This window comes from Balaenoptera acutorostrata, chromosome 1 (genome assembly GCF_949987535.1).
Source record: "Balaenoptera acutorostrata chromosome 1, mBalAcu1.1, whole genome shotgun sequence".
Lineage (NCBI taxonomy): Eukaryota > Metazoa > Chordata > Mammalia > Artiodactyla > Balaenopteridae > Balaenoptera > Balaenoptera acutorostrata.
Window position 1 is genome coordinate 176,195,261 of NC_080064.1, and position 23,986 is coordinate 176,219,246.

Consider the following 23,986-nt stretch of genomic DNA (forward strand, 5'->3'; position numbering starts at 1 on the left):
TCTAAGAGTTTTATCGTGCCTGGCATTACAGTTAGGTCTTTAATCTATTTTGAGTTAATTTTTGTGCATGGTGTTACGGAGTGTTCTAATTTCATTCTTTTACATGTAGCTCTCCAGTTTTCCCAGCACCACTTATTGAAAAGGCTGTCTTTTCTCCATTGTATATTTTTGCCTCCTTTATCAAAGATAAGGTAATGATATGTGCGTGGGTTTATCTCTGGGCTTTCTATCCTGCTCCATTGATCTATATTTCTGTTTTTGTACCAGTACCATACTGTCTTCATTACTGCAGCTTTGTGTGGAGTCTGAAGTCAGGGAGCCTGATTCCTCCAGCTCCATTTTTCTTTCTCAAGACTGCTTTGGCTATTCGGGGTCTTTGTGTTTCCATACAAATTGTGAATTTTTTTGTTCTAGTTCTGTGAAAAATGCCATTGGTAGTTTGATAGGGATTGCATTCAATCTGTAGATTGCTTTTGGTAGTATAGTCATTTTCACAATGTTGATTCTTCCAATCCAAGAACATGGTATATCTCTCCATCTATTTGTATCACCTTTAATTTCTTTTATCAGTGTCTTACAGTTTTCTGCATACAGGTCTTTAGTCTCCATAGGTAGGTTTATTCCTAGGTATTTTATTCTTTTTGTCACAGTGGTAAATGGGAGTATTTTCTTAATTTCTCTTTCAGATTTTTCATCAGTAGTGTATAGGAATGCAGGAGATTTCTGTGCATTAATTTTGTATCCTGCTACTTTACCAAATTTATTGATTAGTTCTAGTAGTTTTCTGGTAGCATCTTTAGGATTCTCTATGTATAGTATCATGTCATCTGCAAACAGTGACAGTTTTACTTCTTCTTTTCCAATTTGGATTTCTTTTATTTCTTTTTATTCTCTGATTGCCGTGGCTAAAAATTCCAAAACTATGTTGAATAATGGTGATGAGAGTGGGCAACCTTGTCTTGTTCCTGATCTTAGTGGGAATGGTTTCAGTTTTTCACCATTGAGAATGATGTTGGATGTGGGTTTGTCATATATGACCTTTATTGTGTTCAGGTAAGTTCCCTTTACGCCTACTTTCTGGAGAGTTTTTATCATAAGTGGGTGTTGAATTTTGTTGAAAACTTTCTCTGCATCTATTGAGATGATCATATGGTTTTTATCCTTCAGTTTGTTAATATGGTGTATCACATTGATTGATTTGCGTATATTGAAGAATCCTTGCATCCCTGGGATAAACCCCACTTGATCATGGTGTATGATCCTTTTAATATGCTGTTGGATTCTGTTTGCTAGTATTTTGTTGAGGATTTTTGCATCTATGTTCATCAGTGATATTGGCCTGTAGTTTTCTTTTTTGTGACTTCTTTGTCTGGTTTTGTTATCAGGGTGACGGTGGCCTCGTAGAATGGGTTTGGGAGTGTTCCTCCCTCTGCTGTATTTTGGAAGAGTTTGAGAAGGATAAGTGTTAGCTTTTCTGTAAATGTTTGATAGAATTCGCCTGTGAAGCCATCTGGTCCTGGGCTTTTGTTTTTTGGAAGATTTTTAATCACAGTTTCAATTTCAGTGCTTGTGATTGGTATGATTATATTTTCTATTTCTTCCTGGTTCAGCATCAGAAGCTTGTGGTTTTCTGAGAATTTGTCCATTTCTTCCAGGTTGTCCATTTTATTGGCATATAGTTTCTTGTAGTAAACTCTCATGATCCTTTGTATTTCTGCAGTGTCAGTTGTCACTCCTTTTTCATTTCTAATTCTATTGATTTGAGTCTTTTCCCTTTTATTCTTGATGAGTCTGGCTAATGGTTTATCAATTTTATTTATCCTCTCAAAAAACCGACTTTTAGTTTTATTGATCTTTGCTATCGTTTCCTTCGTTTCTTTTTCATTTATTTCTGATCTGATCTTTATGATTTCTTTCCTTCTGCTAACATAGGGGGTTTTTTTTTTGTTCTTCTTTTTCTAATTGTTTTAAGTGTAAGGTTAGGTTGTTTATTTGAGATTTTTTCTTGTTTCTTGAGGTAGGATTGTATTGCTATAAACTTCTCTCTGAGAACTGCTTTTGCTGCATCCCTTAGGTTTTGGGTCGTTGCGTTTTCCTTGTTATTTGTTTCTAGGTATTTTTTGATTTCCTCTTTGATTTCTTCAGTGATCTCTTCGTTATTTAGTAGTGTATTGTTTAACCTCCATGTGTTTGTATTTTTTACAGTTTTTTTCCTGTAATTGATATCTAGTCTTATAGCATTGTGGTTGGAAAAGATACTTGATATGATTTCAATTTTCTTAAATTTACCAAGGCTTGATTTGTGACCCAAGATATGATCCATCCTGGAGAATGTTCCATGAACACTTGAGAAGAAAGTTTATTCTGTTGTTTTGGGATGGATTGTCCCATAAATATCAATTAAGTCCATCTTGTTTAATGTATCATTTAAAGCTTGTGTCCCTTATTTATTTTCATTTTTGATGATCTGTCCATTGGTGAAAGTGGGGTGTTAAAGTCCCCTACTATGATTGTGTTACTGTCGATTTCCCCTTTTATGGCTGTTAGCATTTGCCTTATGTATTGAGGTGCTTCTATGTTGGGTGCATAAATATTTACAATTGTTATATCTTCTTCTTGGATTGATCTTTTGATCGTTAGGTAGTGTCCCTCTTTGTCTCTTGTAATAGTCTTTATTTTACAGTCGGTTTTGTCTGATATGAGAATTGCTACTGCAGCTTTCTTTAGATTTCCATTTGCATGGAATATCTTTTTCCATCCCCTCACTTTCAGCCTGTTTGTGTCCCTGGGTCTGAAGTGGGTCTCTTGTAGACAGCATATATACGAGTCTTGTTTTTGTATCCATTCTGCCAGTCTATGTCTTTTGGTTGGAGCATTTAATCCATTTACATTTAAGGTAATTATTGATATGTATGTTCCTATGACCATTTTCTTAATTGTTTTGGGTTTGTTTTTGTAGGTCTTTTTCTTCTCTTGTGTTTCCCACTTAGAGAAGTTCCTTTAGCATTTGTTGTAAAGCTGGTTTGGTGGTGTTGAATTCTCTTAGCTTTTGCTTGTCTGTAAAGATTTTAAGTTCTCTGTCGAATCTGAATGAGATCCTTGCTGTGTAGAGTAATCTTGGTTGTAGCTTTTTCCCTTTCATCACTTTAAATATGTCCTGCCACACCCTTGTGGCTTGCAGAGTTTCTGCTGAAAGATCAGCTGTTAACCTTATGGGGATTCCCTTCTACATTATTTGTTGCTTTTCTCTTGCTTCTTTTAATATTTTTCCTTTGTAGTTAATTTTTGAAAGTTTGATTAATATGTGTCTTGGTGTGTTTCTCCTTGGATTTATCCTGTATGGGACTCTCTGTGCTTCCAGGACTTGATTAACTATTTCCTTTCCCATATCAGGGAAGTTTTCAACTATAATCTCTTCAAATATTTTCTCAGTCCCTTTCTTTTTCTCTTCTTCTGGAACCCCTATAATTCGTATGTTGGTGCATTTAATGTTGTCCCAGAGATCTCTGAGACTGTCCTCAATTCTTTTCATTCTTTTTTTCTTTATTCTGCTCTGTGGTAGTTATTTCCACTATTTTATCTTCCAGATCAGTTATCTGTTCTTCTGCCTCAGTTATTCTGCTATTGATTCCTTCTAGAGAATTTTTAACTTCATTTATTGTGTTGTTCATCATTGTTTGTTTGCTGTTTAGTTCTTCTAGGTCCTTGTGAAATGTTTCTTGTATTTTCTCCATTCTATTTCCAAGATTTTGGATCATCTTTCCTATCATTACTCTGAATTCTTTTTCAGGTAGACTGACTATTTCCTCTTTATTTGTTTGGTCTGGTGGGTTTTTACCTTTCTCCTTCATCTGCTGTGTATTTCTCTGTCTTCTCATTTTGCTTAACTTACTGTGTTTGGGGTCTCCTTTTCATAGCCTGCAGGTTCAAAGTTCCTGTTGTTTTTGATGTCTGCCCCAAGTGGGTAAGGTTGGTTCAGTGGGTTGTGTAGGTTTCTTGGTGGAGGGGACTGGTGCCTGTGTTCTGGTGGACAAGGTTGGATTTTGTCTTTCTGGTGGGCAGGACCACATCCGGTGGTGTGTTCTGGGATGTCTGTGACCTTATTATGATTTTAGGCTGCCTCTCTGCTAATGGGTGGAGTTGTGTTCCTGTCTTGCCAGTTGTTTGGCATGGGGTGTCCAGCACTGCAGCTTGCTGGTCATTGAGTGGAGCTGGGTCTTTGTGTTCAGACGGAGAACTCTGGGAGAGCTCTCTCCGATTGATATTATGAGGGGCCAGGAGGTCTCTGGTGGACCAATGTCCTGAACTCAGCTCTCCCACCTCAGAGGCTCAGGCTTGACACCTGGCCAGAGCACCAAGACCCCGTATACCACGTGGCTCAGAAGTAAAGTGAGAAAAAAGTAAAATAAAATAAAATAAAAAAGTTATTAAAATAAAAATTAAAAATTTATTAAAATAAAAAATTAAAAAGTAATTTAAAAAAAAGAAGAGAGCAACTAAACCAATAAACAAATCCACCAATTATAACAAGCGCTAAAAACTATACTAAAAAAAACCTGACAGACAGAACCCTAGAACAAATGGTAAAACCAAACCTATACAGATAAAATCACACAAAGAAGCATACACATACACACTCACAAAAAGAGAAAAAGGAAAAAAAATCTATATATATATAAAAAAAGGAACAGAGCAACCAAATCAATAATTAAATCTACCAATGAGAATAAGCTCTAAATATTAAACTAAGATAAACATAAAACTAGAAACAAATTAGATGCAGAAAGCAAACCCCAAGTCTACAGTTGCTCCCAAAGGCCACCGCCTCAGTTTTGGGATGATTCATTGTCTATTCAGGTATTCCAGAGGTGCAGGGTACATCAAGTTGATTGTGGAGATTTAATCCGCTGCTCCTGAGGTTGCTGGGAGAGATTTCCCTTTCTCTTCTTTGTTCGCACAGCTCCTGGGGTTCAGCTTTGGATTTGGACCCACCTCTGTGTGTAGGTCACCTGAGGGCGTCTGTTCCCCACCCAGACAGGACGGAGTTGAAGTAGCAGCTGATTAGGGGGCTCTGGCTCACTCAGGCCGGGGTGAGGGAGGGGTATGGAATGCGGGACAAGCCTGCGGCAGCAGAGGCCAGCATGACGTTGCAACAGCCTGAGACGCACCATGTGTTCTCCTGGGGAAGCTGTCCCTGGATCACGGGACCCTGGCAGTGGCGGGCTGCACAGTCTCCCGGGCACACAGACTTCCTGGTGGCTGCAGCAGCAACGTTAGCATTTCATGCCTGTCTCTGGTGTCCGCGCTGATAGCCACAGCTCGTGCCTGTCTCTGGAGCTCGTTTAGGCGGTGCTCTGAAACCCCTCTCCTCACGCACCCCGAAACAATGGTCTCTTGCCTCTTAGGCAGGTCCAGACTTTTCCCCGGACTCCCTCCCAACTAGCTGTGGTGCACTAGCCCCCTCCAGGCTGTGTTCACGCAGCCAACCCCAGTCCTCTCCCTGGGATCTGACCTCCGAAGCCCGAGCCTCAGCTCCCAGCTGCCGCCCGTCCTGGCAGGTGAGCAGACAAGCCTCTCAGGCTGGTGAGTGCTGGTCGGCACTGATCCTCTGTGCAGGAATCTCTCCCCTTTGCCCTCTGCACCCCTGTTACTGTGCTCTCCTCTGTGGCTCCGAAGCTTCCCCGCCCACACCCCGCCTCTGCCAGTGAAGGGGCTTCCTAGTGTATGGAAACCTTTCCTCCTTCACAGCTCCCTCCCAGAGGTGCAGGTCCTGTCCCTATTGTTCTGTCTCTTGTTTTCTCTTTTTTCTTTTGCCCTATTCAGGTACTTGGGGAGTTCCTTGCCTTTTGGGAAGTCTGAGGTTTTCTGCCAGCATTCAGTAGGTGTTCTGTAGGAGTTGTTCCACATGTAGATGTATTTTTGATGTATTTGTGGGGAGGCAGGTGATCTCCATCTTAGTCCTCTGCCATCTTGAAGGTCGGTCTACTATTTGCTATTAATTTATATGAGTTCTTCACATATTTTAGGTACTAACCCCTTGTCAGATGTGTGGTTTGCAAATATTTTCTCTCATTCTGCATGTTGCCTTTTCATTTCATTGGTTACTTCCTTCACTGTGCACAAGTTTTTTAGTTGATATGATCCTGTTTGTTTATTTTTGCTGTTGTTGCTTGTGCTTTTGGTGTCATATCCAAAAAATCATTACCAAAACTAATGTCAAGAGGTTTTCCCCTATGTTTTCTCCTCGAATTTTTATGGTTTCAGGTCTCACATTTAAGTCCTTAACCCATTTCAAGTTTTTCTTTGTGGGTGGGGTAAGATAGGGGTCTGATTTCTTTCTTTTGTATGTAGATATCCAGTTTCCCCAACACCATTTATTGATGAGATTATCCTTTTTCTATTGTGTGTTCTTGGAGCCCTCGTCAAAGATTAGTTGACTGTATATGTGTGGGTTTATTTCTGGACTCTCAATTCTGTTCCATTGGTCTATTTGTCTTTATACCAATACTGTACTATTTTGATTGCTATAGCTTGTAATATAGTTTGAAATCAAGAAGTGTGATGTCTGTATCTGTGTTCTTCTTTCTCAAGATTGCTTTGCTTATATGGGATCTTTTGTGGTTCCATATGAATTTTAGAATTGTTTTTTTCTATTTCTGTGGAAAATGTCACTGAAATTTTGATAGGGGTTGCATTAAATCCATAGATTGCTTTGGGTAGTATGGACATTTTAACAATATTAATTATTCCAATTCATGGGCATTGAACCTCCTTCCATTTATTTGTGTTTCTTTCAATTTCTTTCATCAATGTTTAACAGTTTTCAGTGTACAGTTCTTTCACCTCCTTGGTTAAATTTATTTCTAGGTATTTTATTCTTTTTGATGCAATTGTAAACCAGATTTTTTAAAAGAAAATTCTCTTTTTGATGGTTTGCTATTAGTGTATAAAATGCAACAGATTTTTGTATATTGAATTTATATCCTTCCCTCTTGCTGAATTTGTTTATTATTTCTAATAGTCATTTAGTGGAGTTTTTAGGATAATATCATGTCATGCAAATAGTGACAGTTTCAGTTCTTTTTTCCAATATGGATGACTTTTATTTCTTTTTCTTGCCTGATTACTCTGGGTAGGACTTCCAATACTTTGTTGAATAAAAATGTTGAGAGTAAGCATCCTTGTCTTGATCCTGATCTTAGAGGAAATGTTTTCAGCTTTTCATTGTTCAGTATGATGTTAGCTGTGGGCTTGTCATATATGGCCTTTATTATGTTGAGTTATGTTCCATGTATAACCACTTTGTTGAGAATTTTTATCATAAATAGATGTTGCATTTTGTCAATGCTTTTTCTATATCTATTGAGATGATCATATGATTTTTATGTGTCATTTTGTTAATGTAGTGTATAACATTTATTGATTTGCATATGCCAAACCGTCCTTGTATTCCAAGGATAAATCCCACTTGATCATGGTGTATGATCCTTTTAATGTGCTGTTAAATTCAGTTTGCTGGTATTTTATTGAGGATTTTTGCACCTATGTTCATCAGGGTTATTGGCCTGTAATTTTTGTTTCTTATAATGTCTTTGCCTGGCTTTTATATCAGGGTAATGCAAGCCTCAGAAAATGAGTTTGGAAGTGTTCCTTCTCTTCAATTTTTTTGGGAGAATTTGAGAAGGCTTGACATTAATTTTTCTATAAATATTTGGTAGAATTCACCAATGAAGATATGTGGTCCTGAGCTTTTCTTTGTTGGGTGATATTTGATTACTGATTCAGTCTCCCTATTAGTTATAGATCTATTCAGATTTTCTATTTCTTCATGATTCAGTCTTGGTAGGTTGTATGTTTCTAGGAGTTTATCCATTTTCTTCTATGTTATCCAATTTGTTGACATAAAAATGTTTATAGTAGTCTCTTAGAATCCTTTGTATTTCTGTGGAATCAGTTATAATGTCTCCTCTTTCATTTCTAATTTTATTTGAGTTGTCTCTCTTCTTTTTCTTAGTCTAACTAAAGGTTTGCCAAGTTTGTTTATCTTAAAACAGCTCTTAGTTTTTGTTTGGTTTTTTTTTTTAATTTATTTATTTATTTATTTTTATTTATTTATGGCTGTGTTGGGTCTTCGTTTCTGTGTGAGGGCTTTCTCTAGTTGTGGCAAGCGGGGGCCACTCTTCATTGCGGTGCGCGGGCCTCTGACTATTGCGGCCTCTTCTTGTTGCGGAGCACAGGCTCCAGACGCGCAGGCTCAGTAATTGTGGCTCACGGGCCCAGTTGCTCCGCGGCATGTGGGATCTTCCCAGACTAGGGCACGAACCCGTGTCTCCTGCATTGGCAGGCAGATTCTCAACCACTGCGCCACCAGGGAAGCCCCAGCTCTTAGTTTTATTGATCTTTTCTATTGTTTTTCTAGTCTCTATATCATTTATTTCTGCTCTGATCCTTGTTATTTCCTTCCTTCTGCTAATGTTGTGGTTATTTTTATTTTTTAGTTCCTTGAGGTGTAAAATTAGGTTGTTTGAGTTTTCTTATTGTAGGTGTTTATTGCTATAAACGTCCCTCTTAGAACTGCTTTTGCTGCATCCTATAAGTTTTGGTATGCTGTGTTTCATGTTTCACTTAATTTGTGTCTAGATTTTTTTTTATTTCCCTTTTGAGTTCTTCTTTGAGCCATTGATTGTTTAAGAGTGTGTTGTTTAATTTCCACATATTTTTGAATTTTTCAGCTTTCCTGGTATTGATTTCTAGTTTCATACCATTGTGGCATGAAAAGATATTTGATATGATTTCAATCTTGTTAAATATTTTAAAACTTGTTTTGTGACCTAATATATAATCTATCCTGGAGAATGTTCTGTGTGCACTTAAGAGGAATGTATATTCTGCTACAGTTAGATGGGATGCTCTATATATGTCTGGTCCATTTGGTCTAAAGTATAGTTCAAGTCCAATGTTTCCTTATTGAGTTTCTGTTTGATGATCGATCCACTGTTGAAAGTGAGATATTGAAGACCCCTTATATAACTGTATTGCTGTCTATTTCTGCCTTTAGCTCAATTAATGTTTGTTTAATATATTTAGGTGTTCCAATGTTGGGTGCATATATATTTAATAATTGTTATATCTTCCTGATGAATTGATTTCTTTATCATTATATAATGACCTTCGTTGTTTCTTGTTATAGTTTTTGACTTTTGATATAGGTAGGGCTACCCATGCTCCTTTTTGGTTTCCATTTGCATTGGTTTCCATGTCCATTCCTTCACTTTCAGCCTAGGTGTGTGCTAAAGTTGAAGTGAGTCTCTCTTAGGCAGCAAATAGTTGAGTCTTGTTTTTTTAATCCATTCAGCCACTATATGTCTTTTGATTGGAAAATTTAATCCATTTACATTTAAAGTAATTATTAATCAGTTTATTATTTTGCCATCTTGTTTATTTTTTTAAGCTGTTTTGTATTTCCTTTGTTCCTTTCTTCCTCTCTTTCTGTCTTCCTTTGTGATTTGGTGATTTTCCATAGTGATGTGCTTTGATTTCTTTCTCTTTCTCTTCTGTTTATCTACTATAGGTTTTGGTTTTTTTGTTTTTTGTTTTTTGTTTGGCTTTGTAGTTACCATAAGGTTTACATAAAACATCTGATAGATAAAAATTTATTTTTAGCTCATAACAATTTAACTTCAATTGCATAGAAAACTCTACCCTTTTTGTCCCCTCCCATTTTACGTTTCTGATGTCATAATTTACTTCTTTTTATATTGTGTGTCCACTGTTGTATTCATACAACAAATTATTGTAGCTATAGTTATTTTTAATACTTTTGTCTTTTTACCTTTTTACTAGATTTCACACCACCATTTCAGTATGAGAATATTCTGAATTTTAGAATACACTTATCTTTACCAGTGAGTTTATACTCTTGTATGTTTTAATGTTACTAATTAGCATCCTTTCACTTCCACTTCAAGAATTACCTTTAGCATTCCTCGTAAAGCAGATCTAATAGTGATGAACTCCCTTAATTTTGTTTGGGAAGTCTTTATCTCTCCTTCATTTCTAAATGGCAACTTTGCTGGGTAAAAGTATTCTTGGTTGGCAGTTTTTTTTTCTTTCAACACTTTGAATATATCATAACACTCTCTCTTGGCCTGCAAGGTTTCTTCTGAGAAATCTGTTGACAGCTTTTTGGGGATTCCCTTGGATGTGATGAGTTTTGTTTTGTTTTTTTCTCTTGCTGCTTTCAAAATTCTCTTTGTCTTTGATTTTTGACAGTTTTTATTCTACTATGTCTCAGTGAAGTCTTCCTTGGGTTGAATTTGTATGGGGACCTATGAATTTCATGTACTTAGATGTCTATATCTCTCAGATTTGGGGAGTTTTCAACTATTATTTCTCTAAATGGGCTTTCTGCCCCTTTCTCTTCCTCCTCTCATTCTGGGACTCCCATTATGTGAATTATTCTTTTGCTTCATGATGTCTCATAATTCACATAGGCTTTCTTCACTCTTTTTTATTCTTTTTTTGTTTTTCTCCTCTCACTGGAGAATTTCAAAAGATTTGTGTTTAGTTCACAGATTGTTTCTTTTGCTTGATCAAGATTTCTGTTGATGCTTTCTTTTGCACTTTTTTTTTCCATTTCATTTTATTCTTCAGCTTCAGAATTTCTGTTTGGCTCTTTCTTATAATTTCTATCTCTTTGTCAAACTTCTCATTTTCCTGTACTGCTTTCCTGATTCATGGAGTTGTCTATCCGCATTCTCTTTAGCTCACTGGGATTGCAAAAATAGTTATTTTGAATTCTTTGACAATTCATAGATCTCAATTTCTTTGGGATTTGTTACTGGAAAATTATTGTGTTCCTCAGCAGTATCAAGTTTTCTTGATTTTTTTTTTTTGTGTGTGTGTTTCTTGTAGCCATGTGTTGATGTATGTGCATTTGATGGAGGAGTCACTTCTTCCAGACTTTACAGATTGGTTTAGCTAAGGAAAGACCTTCACCTGCAGATAGGTGTGGGGGCACCAGCTGGATGGGGTATCGTGGTTATAGCTCTGGGGAAGACCCAGCAGTGTAGTCTCCATGCAGCTCTGTCAGCTGAGGTCATTGTTGGCAAAGATTGCAAGGATCCTTGATGGCCAAGGCTGTGGGTGTTTGCAGTGACAGCAAGGGCTGTTGGGGTCTTCAGTGGCAAAGGCTGTTGATCTCTTTTACTCCTGGGGTATATCATGGCTGAGGAGATCCCTCTTGGTGCAGGGTCCTGCTTGTGGGTACACTTGCAGTTTAATGCATGGGTGCCCATGGAGCAGCAATGTTGCTGGGGACTGGAGCATGGATGCTTGCAGAGCAACAGCAGCCCCAGGGTTCAGGGCACTGGCCACTCCACAGTGGTGGTGATGTATGAGACACAGGTACACACCACGTGGCCATGAAACTGGGGTCTGGAGTGCTGGCATATGTGGAGCTATATTGGCTCTGGAATCTAGAGCACTGGGTAGCCTGCAGTGACATTGGCTCTGGTGCCGAGACACAGGTGCACACAGAGAAGCTATGGGGCTGGGATCTGTAGCATGGGCACGTATGAAGTGGCCTCAGAGCCAGGATCTGAATTGCAAGTGCATACAGAGCAACTGCAGCTCTGGGGTCTGGGGTGTGCACAGGGTTGTCAGGGGTGCTGGTAACCCTGGTTCCTGGCAGTGCAACAGTAGCTGCTTCTGGAGGGGGGTGCACAGCAGCATCTCCCCTGTGGTGGTAATTTCTGTTGGTCACCTCAGTGGTGCAAGCTGCTGGTGTTCTCTGCAGAGCAGGCCCCTGGATTCTGCACCAATGAATGCTATGGGGTCCTCCTCTGTGAAAGCTGTGGGAAGTTCACAGCTGTCATGGGGAGCTATTGAGGTCTTCAGTAGCAGAGGCTTTTGTGGCCCTCTTTAGGCCACTAGGGACCACAGTGGCCTCTGCCATGGGGCTGATGCTTATAGTGCCCACTCTCTTCTTCTTTTTTCCTAAAGGTCTCCAGATGTCGCTGCTAAGCCAGTGTCCCTAGCAGTCATCTCTGTGCTGTTATTTTCCATTTTTCACCCCACTGTGTTACTGTAGGTTCTGAGGTGGACTCTTGAACCCTCCCAGGGCTATTTTCATTTGTGGATAGCTGTCTAATTGTTTTTTTGTGGGGGAACAAAGTCTAGTATCTCCTACTCTACCGTCTTGCTGACATCATTCTCTCATTTGCCCATCTTTAATTGGGTTATTTTGTCGTTGAATTGTAGGAATTCTTTATATGTTCTGGGTATTAACCTCTTATCAAATATATGTTTTACATATTTTCTCCTGTTCTGTAGGTTGCTTTTCACTCTGTTGATTGTGCCCTCTGATGCACAGAAGGTTTTACTTTTGATGTAGTTCAGTTTATCTATTGTTACTTTTATTGCCTATGCTTTTGGTGTCAGTGCTTCATTTTTATAACTTGTCCATACTGATAGGACAAGATTGAAGAAGAAAAGAATTATCCTGTACTTTAATCCACATTTGAGGTAATTCACATTTTAGTGTCTAATTTATGACTTTAACATTTTTAAAGCTACAATTTTGCACTTTGGTCTGATGATCTTTGTTGTGCCTGCATGGCATAGGCATACTGATTAGATAGCTCTGTATAAAGGTCTGAGAAATTCTGAAAGAAAGAAACAGATTTAACTTTGTTTAACCATGTTAACCAGGTTTAACCCAGAATTTTCAAAACCTATTCCTTATTTTACAGAACCCTTACATTTTACAGAACATTGTACAAGTTACTAAGGTAACTTGAAGGATAGTTTGATAAAATCTGGACTAGTTTATTTTTCAACATTCCTGGGTATAAGAATAGCCTTTTGCTTCAACAACAGTAAGATAAAATTCTGATTTCCACCTAGGCCCTGCCTCTAGATCAGTCACAGTGCAGTATGTTGGGCAACATGCTCCAGCAGAAACCAATAAGGAGAACGAAATCAGTGGTTGTATCAGTCAGCTATTGCTGCAATTAATGCTACATAACAAACAGAAATTTTATCTTTATTAATTTTGTCTTAAATGCATACAAGACATTTTTGGATCGGAGACAAATTTCTTGTTCTACTCACAGCAAGATGATCACCAGCCAGAGTAAAATTGCAGGAATGATCTATGGGATGGTAATCTCAGTCTGTAGGCCTAGGACACAGAGAAATGAATTTTCAGTGTTATGTGCAGAAAGAAGAGGCAGCTTCCTCACCTTCCCTTTCTGAGAGAGTCTCTTTGGAGTCTTATTGGAAGCATCCTTACCCTAATCCTTTGGCATGTAAATAAGTCTCTCCAGGGAAAAGATAAGCCCAGTGTCTCCAGTTTTATATCACAGAGGTATCTCCAAAGTCCCAGAGCTCATCCTCCCTTGAAATGTACACATGCCTCCAGAATTAGGTAAATCTTCCTAGAGTTCGCATTCTACTCTGTTGTATATTGCCTTTCAGGGCTTGCTTTGAGCCCAGGAAGCAAATCTCAGTGAAATTTGTTTAGAAAGCACTAACTGTGCAGAAACATAAAAATAGTTTCCCTACAATCTTGTACCACCCCAAAATTCAGTGGCTTAAGAAAATTATTTATTATTTCTTGCGAAATTAAATATCAAGTTGGGGGTTCTGCTACCCTGGGCAATGCTTAGCTCATCTCAGTGGAGCTGATTCATGTATCTGCGGTCAGTTGGCAGACAGGTGAGTGGTGGCCTTGGCTGAGGTGGTCTGGGCTCTGCTCTGTGTGGCCTGTCATACTCCAGCAGTGCAGCCCAGCCTTATCTTCACAGCAGAAGCAGGGCTCTGAGAGAGAGTAAAAATACACAAAGCCTCTTGAGGCCTAGGCTTGGACCTGGCACACTGTCCCTCGTGCCACATTCTATCAGTCACAGTAAGTAACAAGGGCTGCCCAGACCCAAGGGGTGGAGAAACAGATTCCATCTCCTGATGGGAGGGGCCGCAAGGGGGTGGATACAAGGAGGAGTGGAGAATTGGGGCCATCCTGGCAATTCATCTTCCACAGGGGTGCTCAGGATAGCTTTCTAGTGGGAAACTGAGCTGCCTGACTTCAAAGCAGTGAGTCTACCCTGATTCCCATAATTTAGATGAGAAACATCAACTCATAATTCTAGAGTCTCTGCAGAGTCTGGTCTACAGGCAGGTGGGCTTGGGGCAGATTACACCACGTGTGTGTCCCCCTCTTCCCCACCCTAATCACACTTTTTTCTCTCAATATTTATGCTGTTGAAAAAAGATTAAAATGAACATCAAGGATGGCCCCGAAAGGCAAAAGAAAGGATCAAAAGCTAGCAAGTAACATGACAGATATGTGATGCAGGAGGAGGGGAGGGGTGGTCCCAGGCCCATCCCTAATACTTTCAGAGCTCAAGGCAAGAGTACAAATGGAGAGCCATGGGCCCAGTGTCTGAATATGTCAAAATTCTGAATCTAGCCAAACATTAAGTGAAATCTGTTCTAGATTCCTATGTTGACAAATATACCTTTATGATAGCCTGTAGGCCAGATTTGGTTTTAAAATTTTTGAACTCCTTGGAGGTCTGTGCTGGGAGCATGGGAAGAGCTGACCCCTGGTCCCCAGACCCTGGCCCATTGTCTGCCCCCTTCTCTTTTCACTTCTGACTGCAACCCATACTACAAGGGGCCTTGTGAACTAGTGTATTCACGCAGGTGTACATACACATGAGGGTACACTTACGAACACATGCAAGTTCTGTCCACACTCTGCACACAGCTGTCTACCTTTTGGCAGTTCAGATCTGGGGAACAGCACATAGATGTCCTATAAGTTGACTGAGGTCATCTGGACAAGCGATTCTAGGGACCCGGGCACTGAGCACGTGGTGAAGGGGGTGATGGTAACTCAGGCTTTGGGTGGACTTCCTATCCGATGGAGTCAGGTGTGGCTGGAGAAGAGCCAGAGTGGGAACCTCTAATCCCAGGGTGCAGGGCAGGGGCCTGTCTTTCCTGGATCTTAGGGTGGTTCTATGTGGGCCAGCTAGTTTGCTTGATAATAATGGAGGATTTAGAGTTGATTTGAAAAAAAATAAAACTCAGGTCCTTTTAAAGTCAATTCTTCTTCCCCTGATGACTATTTTCCCTAGTTTTCAATCTAGTCACTAATTATGGCAGCACTATGGGTTGGGGAAGGAAGGAGAGCAAAGCAGAAGCCAGAAAGGGTCTCTGGAGTCAGAGGACCCCAGAGATGGCCCAAGATGGCAGCAGCAGCAGCAAGCCAGCCTCTGCCAAGTAGAGCTCTGGGATCTCAGGAGAACCACTCATCCCCTAAAACAACCTTGTGTGGCCCACATACCCACGCACAGAGAATGAAGCCATCCCCACCAAACCAATATGCCACAGTCAAACCATGGACCTCCTGTGCAAACAAGGGTGAATTTATAAGCAGCTTTATTTATAACAGCCAGAAACTGAAAGCAATCCAGATGCCCTTCAACAGGTGAATGAATAAAGAGATCGTGGTCAATGGATGTTTAGACAATGGACTAGTACTCAACAATAAAAATGAAGGAACTATCAATGCACACAGCATCAGGGATAAATCTCAGTTATGCTGAGTGAAAAAAATCCAGACAAAAAAAGAGTGCATACTGTACAGTTCCATTTCTATAAAAGTCTAGCAAAAGCAAACTCATCTATAGGGACAGAAAGCAGATTAGTGTTTGCCTGAGGATGGGTGTGGGACTGGTGAGAGAGCAGGAAGAGGAGGAAATTTTCCGGGGTGATGGATATGTTCATTATCTCGATTATAGTGATGGTTTCACAGTTGTATACATATGTCAAAAATTATCAGATTGTACACTTCAAGTAAGTTCAATTTATTGTATGTCAATCATACCTCAGTAAAGTTGTTAAAAAACAAAATGAAATAAAACAAATCTTGGACCCCACACAGTTTTTCCTTAGAGTTGTTTGTGACCTCTTTACTAGGGAGAAGTAAGACATTATCACACCTGGTCTCAATTGGGTTCTTCTGAATAAGATATTCTAGATAGCTTGGACCCCTAATGGTAGCATTTTCTTTTCCCTGGGTTGAAGGAGCCACTGTTTGGGGTTGGGGGACCTCTAAATAGCCCAGGTCATCCTGTGACCTTCATTCTCTCCCAACTCATTCGTTCATCAGAGCCCTTATCTGAGATAAAGTCTCTGCCTTTTTCACTTCCACATTCTGTGGACACTGCCCAGTGAGATCATCTTTCCCCACTAGGGTGTCAGGATACCACCAAGGTTGAAAATATAGATTTTAATCCCAAATGCTGAGTGTTCTGGGGCAAGAAAAATGCCTGGGACAGCAGGGAAACCTTAGGATTTTCATTTCTGGGCATTTCTACCATAAATCTTCTGGAGACTTTCTTCTCTAAGTGAAGTCCTGTCTCCCAGCAGGCACTGTGAAGACTAGCTAGATAATATTCAAAGGTATCTCAGAGGATCTAAAGGGCTACATAGCACAGCTGCCAGAGAGAGACTATACAGTGAAACCACAGAGACAGAAAGCGGTGTGATGGAGAGATCTGTCTCTTAGGGTTTATTCTCGTGCTGTCTGTCATCTACCATAGGCTAGAGGAAGGGGAAGTGATTTTCCACAATAGCTGCACTTAAAAGAGAAAATACACTCTCTCTTTATAAAAAAAAAATATTGTAGAGGCTTCTAGGGTCACTGACCCAGCATCCATTTTCTTGCTTTTCCCCTAATAGAATCCTGATTTTCATTTAGCTATCTTCTCCCCTGTCCCATGTGTTATGGGTTGAAAGTGTCCCTCTAAAATTCATGTCAAAGTCTTAACCCGCAGTATCTCAGAATTTGCCCTAGTTTGGAAAGAGTGTCATTGCAGATACAATGACCTAAGATAAGGTCACACTACAGTAGGGTGGGCCCCTAACCCAACATGACTGGTGTCCTTATATAAAAAGGGGAAATGTGGACACTGAGACAGATAAGCATACAGGAAAGGCAATGTGAAGACAGACAGGGAGGAGATGGTCATCTACAAGCCAAGGACAGAGGTCTGGAATAGATCCTTCCCTCAGAGTCCTCAGAAGGAACCAATCCTGCCAACATCTTGATTTGGAACTTCCAGCCTCCAAAATCATGCAATGATAAATTTCTGTTGTGTAAGCCACCTAGTTTGGATAATTTGTTACAATAACCCTAGGAAACTAGTATACCATGAAATACTCAGGGAAAAGCTGATGCTCCCTTGTTCCCCTGGCTTCCATCCAGTATCACCCTCCATCTCCCCGGCCACCTTTCAGTTCAAGCAGTGCAAGCCTTCTGGACGGCGTGGTGTGAGGGCAAGACGCTTGGGACTGCGGCGGGCCTTTCGCCTCCATGAGGAAGACAATTTTGGGAAGACAAAGTGGAGCGATGAAAGAAACTGGGTCCATGTCGACACTCTAGAGCTTCTCCGTCCTTCGGTCAATTCTAAAACCTGCCCTGGCTCGAGGATTTTATTTATGAACAAATAAATCAGCTTTACTGTTCAAGGCAGTTCCAAGGACGTTTTCTGCTTCCTGCTCCCTGAACCAACTTACTACAGTGTGGTAAGTGTGGTGCTATTAGGGTTAGTTTTCTAATGAAAAACATGGGAAGAGAACATCATTCTCTCTCCATCCATCTTTACCCCACCCTCCCTGCCTTGCCCAGTTCTCTCTGCCGCCACCGCTTTGGCCCGAGATGGGGAGAGGTGACTTAGTTCAACCAACACAGATTGTTTGCTATTGCAAGACACATACTAAGCATTAAGGGGGAAGCAGAGCCAAACAAGACCCCACCTAAAGGAGCTTAGAGTTTAGTGAGGTGGATGAGATTTCCACAGATGACTAATATGACGTATAATAAAGTAAATAAATACTGTAAGATAACTACATGGAAAACTGCATGGGTTCATGAAGCAGGGTTGACAACTAATGGTATAAAGAAAGCAGAATCCTTGTTTACCACTGGGGATAAGGTTTCAATTGAGTAAAGACTGGTGTGTTAGTTAGGGCTCTCCAGAGAAACAGAACCAATAGGATAGATAGAAAGATAGGTAGATGATAGGTAGATAGATGGATGATTGATAGATAGATAGATGATAGACAGATATAAAAATTGTTATTATAGGAATTGGCCCGCATGAGGCTGAGAAGTCCCACAATCTGCCGTCTGCAAGCTGATGAACCAGGAGAGCAGTGGTGTAACTCAAACTGAGTTCAAAGTCCTGAGAATCAACGGACTGATGGCTTTAAGTCCTGGTCTGAATCTGAAAGCCTGAGAAACTCGCAGTATTCGAGGGATGGAGAAGGTGGATGTCTCAGTTCAGGCAGAGAGAGCAAATTCGCCCTTCCTCTGCCTTTCTGTTCCATTCAGGCTCTCAACGATTGGATGAGGCCTCCCCTTACCACCCCCGCCCCGCACTGGGGAAAGTGATCTTGACTTAGTCTGCTGGTTCAAATGCTACTCTCTTCTGGAGACACCCTCCCAGACACACACAGAAATAAAGTTTAGCAGTTCTCTGGGCATCCGTTAGCCCAGCCAAGATGACCCATAAACGTAACCATCGCAACCAGTATGTGTTGTGTGTCTTTAATGTGCTTGCCTGTGTGTCAGATATTCGATAAGAGGCGATGAGGTGGTCATTACCTCCACGACATCCATTTCCCCTTTCCCCTTCCCAGTAGCTCTTGGTTTTTGTTTGGGGGTCCAGGTCAACCAACTTGATCCTAGCCCTGGAGGCAGTACACTTGCCCCAGGCAAAGCTCATCAGCACAACTGACCCCCAGTCACCATACATGGTAGCTGTCAAGTGCAGCCGTGGGACCTTTCTCTTGGAATCCATGGCGAAGTTGTCTCTCTTCCTCCGAGCTCTCTTTCTCTGTCCCTGTGAGGCCTGGAACGATGGCAACTATTTTTGCTTCAGTGAATAAATATAACTGAGGATAAAGCCGACAGACTGAGGAGGGCAGAGGCAAGAAAGATGGAGAGAGAGAATGTAGGGCTTAACACTCTGTGGCCCTCTGGATTAACCCAGGTCTGAAAGCCACAAAATTTCTAGACTTTTTAGTTATGAGTTAATACATTCTTTTTATTATTTAAGCCAATTTGAATTAGGTTGTCTGTTACTTGCAACTGAAAATGTGCTGATGGATGCAGAATTCAAGAGGATAATCCCTTATCCCATATCCCTGGAGCCAAGCATGTTTCTTTCTTTCTTTTTTTTTTTTTAATAATTTTCTTCCTTGTTATGTCTTTTTTAAAATAATTAATTAATTAATTAATTTTTGGCTGTGTTGGGTCTTCGTTTCTGTGCGAGGGCTTTCTCTAGTTGGGGCAAGCGGGGGCCACTCTTCATCGCGGTGCGTGGGCCTCTCACTATCGCGGCCTCTCTTGTTGCGGAGCACAGGCTCCAGACGCGCAGGCTCAGTAGTTGTGGCTCACGGGCCCAGTTGCTCCGTGGCATGTGGGATCTTCCCAGACCAGGGCTCGAAACCGTGTCCCCTGCATTGGCAGGCAGATTCTCAACCACTGCACCACCAGGGAAGCCCCAGGCATGTTTCTAATTCAGAATTTTTCAGATTTAGATAAGTAATCCAGTTCCTAAACTGTACATTACATAACACCACAAGGGGGTCTGGAGCAGCGCTCTGCAAGCAACACATTAGTATTTCTGCAGTGAAACATATGAATATTCATAGTAGGCGGATAAACCAATAGTCTTACATTGGTTCAGGTCAAGTTGTACCACCTTGGGAGTTTGCCTCAAACCTTGGGAAAAAAACACTATGGCTGTCAGAGCTTTTTGGATTCCAGAGTTGCAGATAAAGAATTGTGGCTCATATTTGCAGGAACATGGATGGACCTAGAGATGATTATACTAAGTGAAAGAAGTCAGACAGAGAAAGACAAATATCATATGATATCACTTATATATGGAATAGAAAAATGATACAAATGAAATTATTTGCAAAACAGACTCACAGACATAGAAGACAAATGTTGCCAAAGGGGAGAGGGGTGAGGGAGGGAAGGCTTGGGAGTTTGGGATTAGCAGATGCAAATTAGTATATATAGGATAAATAAACAACAAGGTCCTACTGTATAGCACAGGGAACTATATTCAATATCCTGTGATAAACCATAATGGAAAAGAATCTGAAAATGAAAAAAAAGTGTGTGTGTATATATATATATATATATATATATATATATATATATATATATATGTATGTATCTATATCTATCTATCTATCTATCTATATATCTGAATCACTTTGTTACACCAGAAACTAACACAACATTGTAAATCAACTATGCCTCAATAAAAAAAAGAAAAAGAGAATTGTGGCTCATTCTACATTTCTTCCTTCCCTTAAGTTCCTTTCGTCCAGTTGGAAGACAATATTTTAATAATCAAAACATTCTACATCAAGGTCATCTGAAACCAGTGTTACATATTGTGGTGCAGTCAGTGTGTTGCAAATGCACTTAATGCCCTTGTGACAAGTATTTATTAACAGAATTAACGAACTGGCCAATAAATGTGTATTGAGAATCTACTGTGTTGAGAGCACAGAGCACAGAGAAAGAACAAAGGGAAGGTAAGGATTAACTAGTTAGTGTTTAAAAAGATCCTGGCAGGGCTTCCCTGGTGGCGCAGTGGTTGAGAGTCTGCCTGCCAATGCAGGGGACACGGGTTCAAGCCCTGGTCTGGGAAGATCCCACATGCCGCGGAGCAACTAGGCCTGTGAGCCACAACTACTGAGCCTGCGCGTCTGGAGCCTGTGCTCCGCAACAAGAGAGGCCGTGATAGTGAGAGGCCCGTGCACCGCCATGAAGAGTGGCCCCCGCTCACCGCAACTAGAGAAAGCCCTCGCACAGAAACGAAGACCCAACACAGCCAAAAATAAATAAATTAATTAATTAAAAAATAAAAAATAAAAAAAAGATCCTGGCAGACACAAAAGGCTATTGTGAATACACCGTGAACCTATAATCTCTAAATTTTCCTCTCCCTACTAGTGGCTCCTTCAAAAAAAAAGCGAGGGTGGGTTCGGACAGTGGGGGAGGGGTGGGGAGAGAATGAAGGGAGGGGGGACCTGGCTGGAGTCCTGGAGAAAGGAACCCCCAGAGCGTGGGGGACAGGAGGATGGGGGCGGGTCATGGAGACTCTCAAATGCCAGGCTAGAGAATTTGGTCCTAATGCCACGGGAAAAGCAGTGTGGTGTCACTCAAAAGCTGCTTCCAATCTTTTCAGAAGATGTGGAAAAAAGATGGAGTTTGGAGTTAGGCAGACCCAGAACCAGATTTTGGCTCTGCCACTTGTAGCATGACCGTGGACGAGTTCGTTTTCTCAATTAAAAATTATCTTGTGAGCCTGTGTTGAGGAATCCAGATAATAAATATATGTAAAAACATCCAGTTCCCAGGCTGCCAGGTAGGAGATGCTAATTCAGTGGTGCTCGTGATTATTACATGCTGTTCTGCACAGTGTGTCAGCGGTTGGGAAATGGGATATGGGAATATCCTGCCAGCCTCCCTTTCCTTCCATGAGCTTCCCCGTCCTTCTCTAACTGAAGAGTGTCTTGAGTATAGCAGTTACCATAATTTGGAAGTTATATATGAGAGGAAAAAAACCCACTTCTGCCGTGATCTCAGCCCTGGATTTTTATGGAAAGCATCACACTTAGCAAACATAAGAACCTAGTTCTGTTCTTTTCTATTCTGTTCTGTTCTATTGTTATTGTTGTGGTGGTCATTATTGCTATTATTACCGTAATAAACTCTATGGAGCACTGACAGTGTGTGGGACAGAGCTCGAGACCTAGAACCAGAGCCACTCCCTGCCCAACCCCTGTAAGGAGAATCCACTATTGTCCCTTGACTTTCAAAATCATCCAAATAAGCAGTGGTCTCTTGGAGTAAGATTCATTCCTATTGGTACCTGAGTCACAAACATTTTCACAAGGATCATTACCAGGCTTTTAATTTTTTTTTAATGTTTAAAATAAATTTATTTATTGTATTTATGTATTTTTGGCTGCGTTGGGTCTTCACTGCTGCACGCGGGCTTTCTCTAGTTGCGGAGAGCAGGGGCTACTCTTCGTGGCAGTGCGCGTGCTTCTCATTGCAGTGGCTTCTCTTCTTGCAGGGGCTTCTCTTCTTGCAGTGGCTTCTCTTGTTGCGGAGCACAGGCTCTAGGCGCGTGGGCTTCAGTAGTTGTGACTCGTGGGCTCTAGAGCACAGGCTCAGTAGTTGTGGCGCACGGGCTTTGTTGCTCCGCAGCATGTGGGATCTTCCTGGACCAGGGCTCCAACCCGTGTCCCCTGCATTGGCAGGCGGATTCTTAACCACTGCGCCACCAGGGAAGTCTCTACCAGGCTTTTTAGACATGGCTTTTCGCGAATTGTCTGCCTGGCAGCCATAAAAATGTGTCGCTCAGATCTTCCACTGGAGGGAGAAAGGTTGACTGATGGCTCCAGCGGGATCCAACGTGGCCCTGGCATGGAGGCCAGGCTTCCCCAGGGCTGGTCCCAGTCAATGACTATGCAAGGCAGAGGTCTGTGGCAGGCCCATTCCTGCAGGATGGGGACTCCCTAGATGAGCCACTTTGCTTCGGAGACTTCCCATCAGCTTGGCAGAAGCTTTCTTAGAATAGAGCTGAAGTCTGAGACTTTCCCACCTCATCCTTCCTCCTCTCTGGCCCCTCCACAGGGGCCAGACCTGTACCACCATCTGTGGGCTCTCTTTCCTTCTCCTGCTCCCTCTTCTTTGTCCTTCTGACATTTTTCCAAGTAAAAATCTCTTGCCATCTTGGTATCGGTTTCCCAGAAGGCCTGAACTAACATGGCTTTGTACAACAATTTGACTGGTGTAGTTGGCTGTGAGGGCAGAGGCAAGGTTATGGACCTCCAGGCCATTTCAGCCTTCCCCTTGGACCTCAAGCCTACTCTTGGACATGGGCTCGTCCACCAGCACATCTTTGTCCCACATGGATTAGATAAGATTTTCCCTCTTGGCAAAAGTTCTCACTTGGCATGTGTTTATCTTACTGACTGCTCCTGGCTGTTTAGGCTCTGAAACAGACACCAACCTAGATAAAAGATGAAAACATCTAGAGTTGGCAGCCTAAAGCAGCTACCAAACAAATCAGCATCTCAGTCCCATTCATTGTTTTAAACAGGAAAATGAATCTTCTGGTCTCGCAAATTACACCTGGTCATGTAGAGATAATGGTGAATTATCCGCTTTCAGGGAAGCCATCCTTTAAAGAGGGCAGGCATGTTTCTTGCTATTTAAGTCGAGATTTGAATGTCAAAGGGAGTATATGTGTGGCACTTTATCATAAATAATATGACAGATTCTTATTCATCACCTCTAAGATACCAAAGAGAGGGAAAGAAAGAATATGGGTCTCTGTTGGGTTGCTTTGCCATATTTCTGAATCACTACGTGATGAGTAGATTGTGACTGGAACAAGTTGGGTACCAGTTTTGGCAGAAAACCCCCGTCAATTTCAAACTCACTTCCCTGTGGCATCGCTATGCAGAGGACCTAGGAGCTGCCACAAAGGAGCACCTGCTTCTCTGAGACCAGCTGGCCAGCCCTCAGAATTGCCTGTGTGTAGAATCGAGAAGGTAAGAGATGCAGGGGGGCTGGAATGTGAGCTGGAGCCGGCTGCTCGGCTTGGCTTCTACCCTTCCCTGTGGAGTCCTTGGCCACGCATCCCTCGGGTCCTGCTGCCCTGAGACATTGGTGGACACGCTGGAACCCGCAGTGTCACCCAGGTTGAGTGATCTCCCCCATCAACCTGGCAGATTTCCAGCCTTGTTTCTCTATGACTCCCAGCAACCTGGCTCCTGTGTCTCGGTGGCCATGTAAGATCTACACTGCCCTTGCCCTTCATTTATACCAGCACTTCTTCATTTATCCTCTGTGGTCTTGGCTGCTGTGTCT

At 41.4% G+C, this 23,986-nt stretch overlaps 1 protein-coding gene and 1 long non-coding RNA gene across 4 annotated transcripts in view; both read left to right on the forward strand.

The window, feature by feature from the left end:
* The window catches only part of LOC102999060 (cyclin-Y-like protein 1), a 785,789-nt gene that overhangs the window by 388,945 nt on the left and 372,858 nt on the right, over positions 1 to 23,986 (forward strand). The gene's annotated exons all lie outside the window — the stretch shown is intronic.
* The window catches only part of LOC130707310 (uncharacterized), a 42,535-nt gene that overhangs the window by 17,501 nt on the left and 1,048 nt on the right, over positions 1 to 23,986 (forward strand). The gene's annotated exons all lie outside the window — the stretch shown is intronic.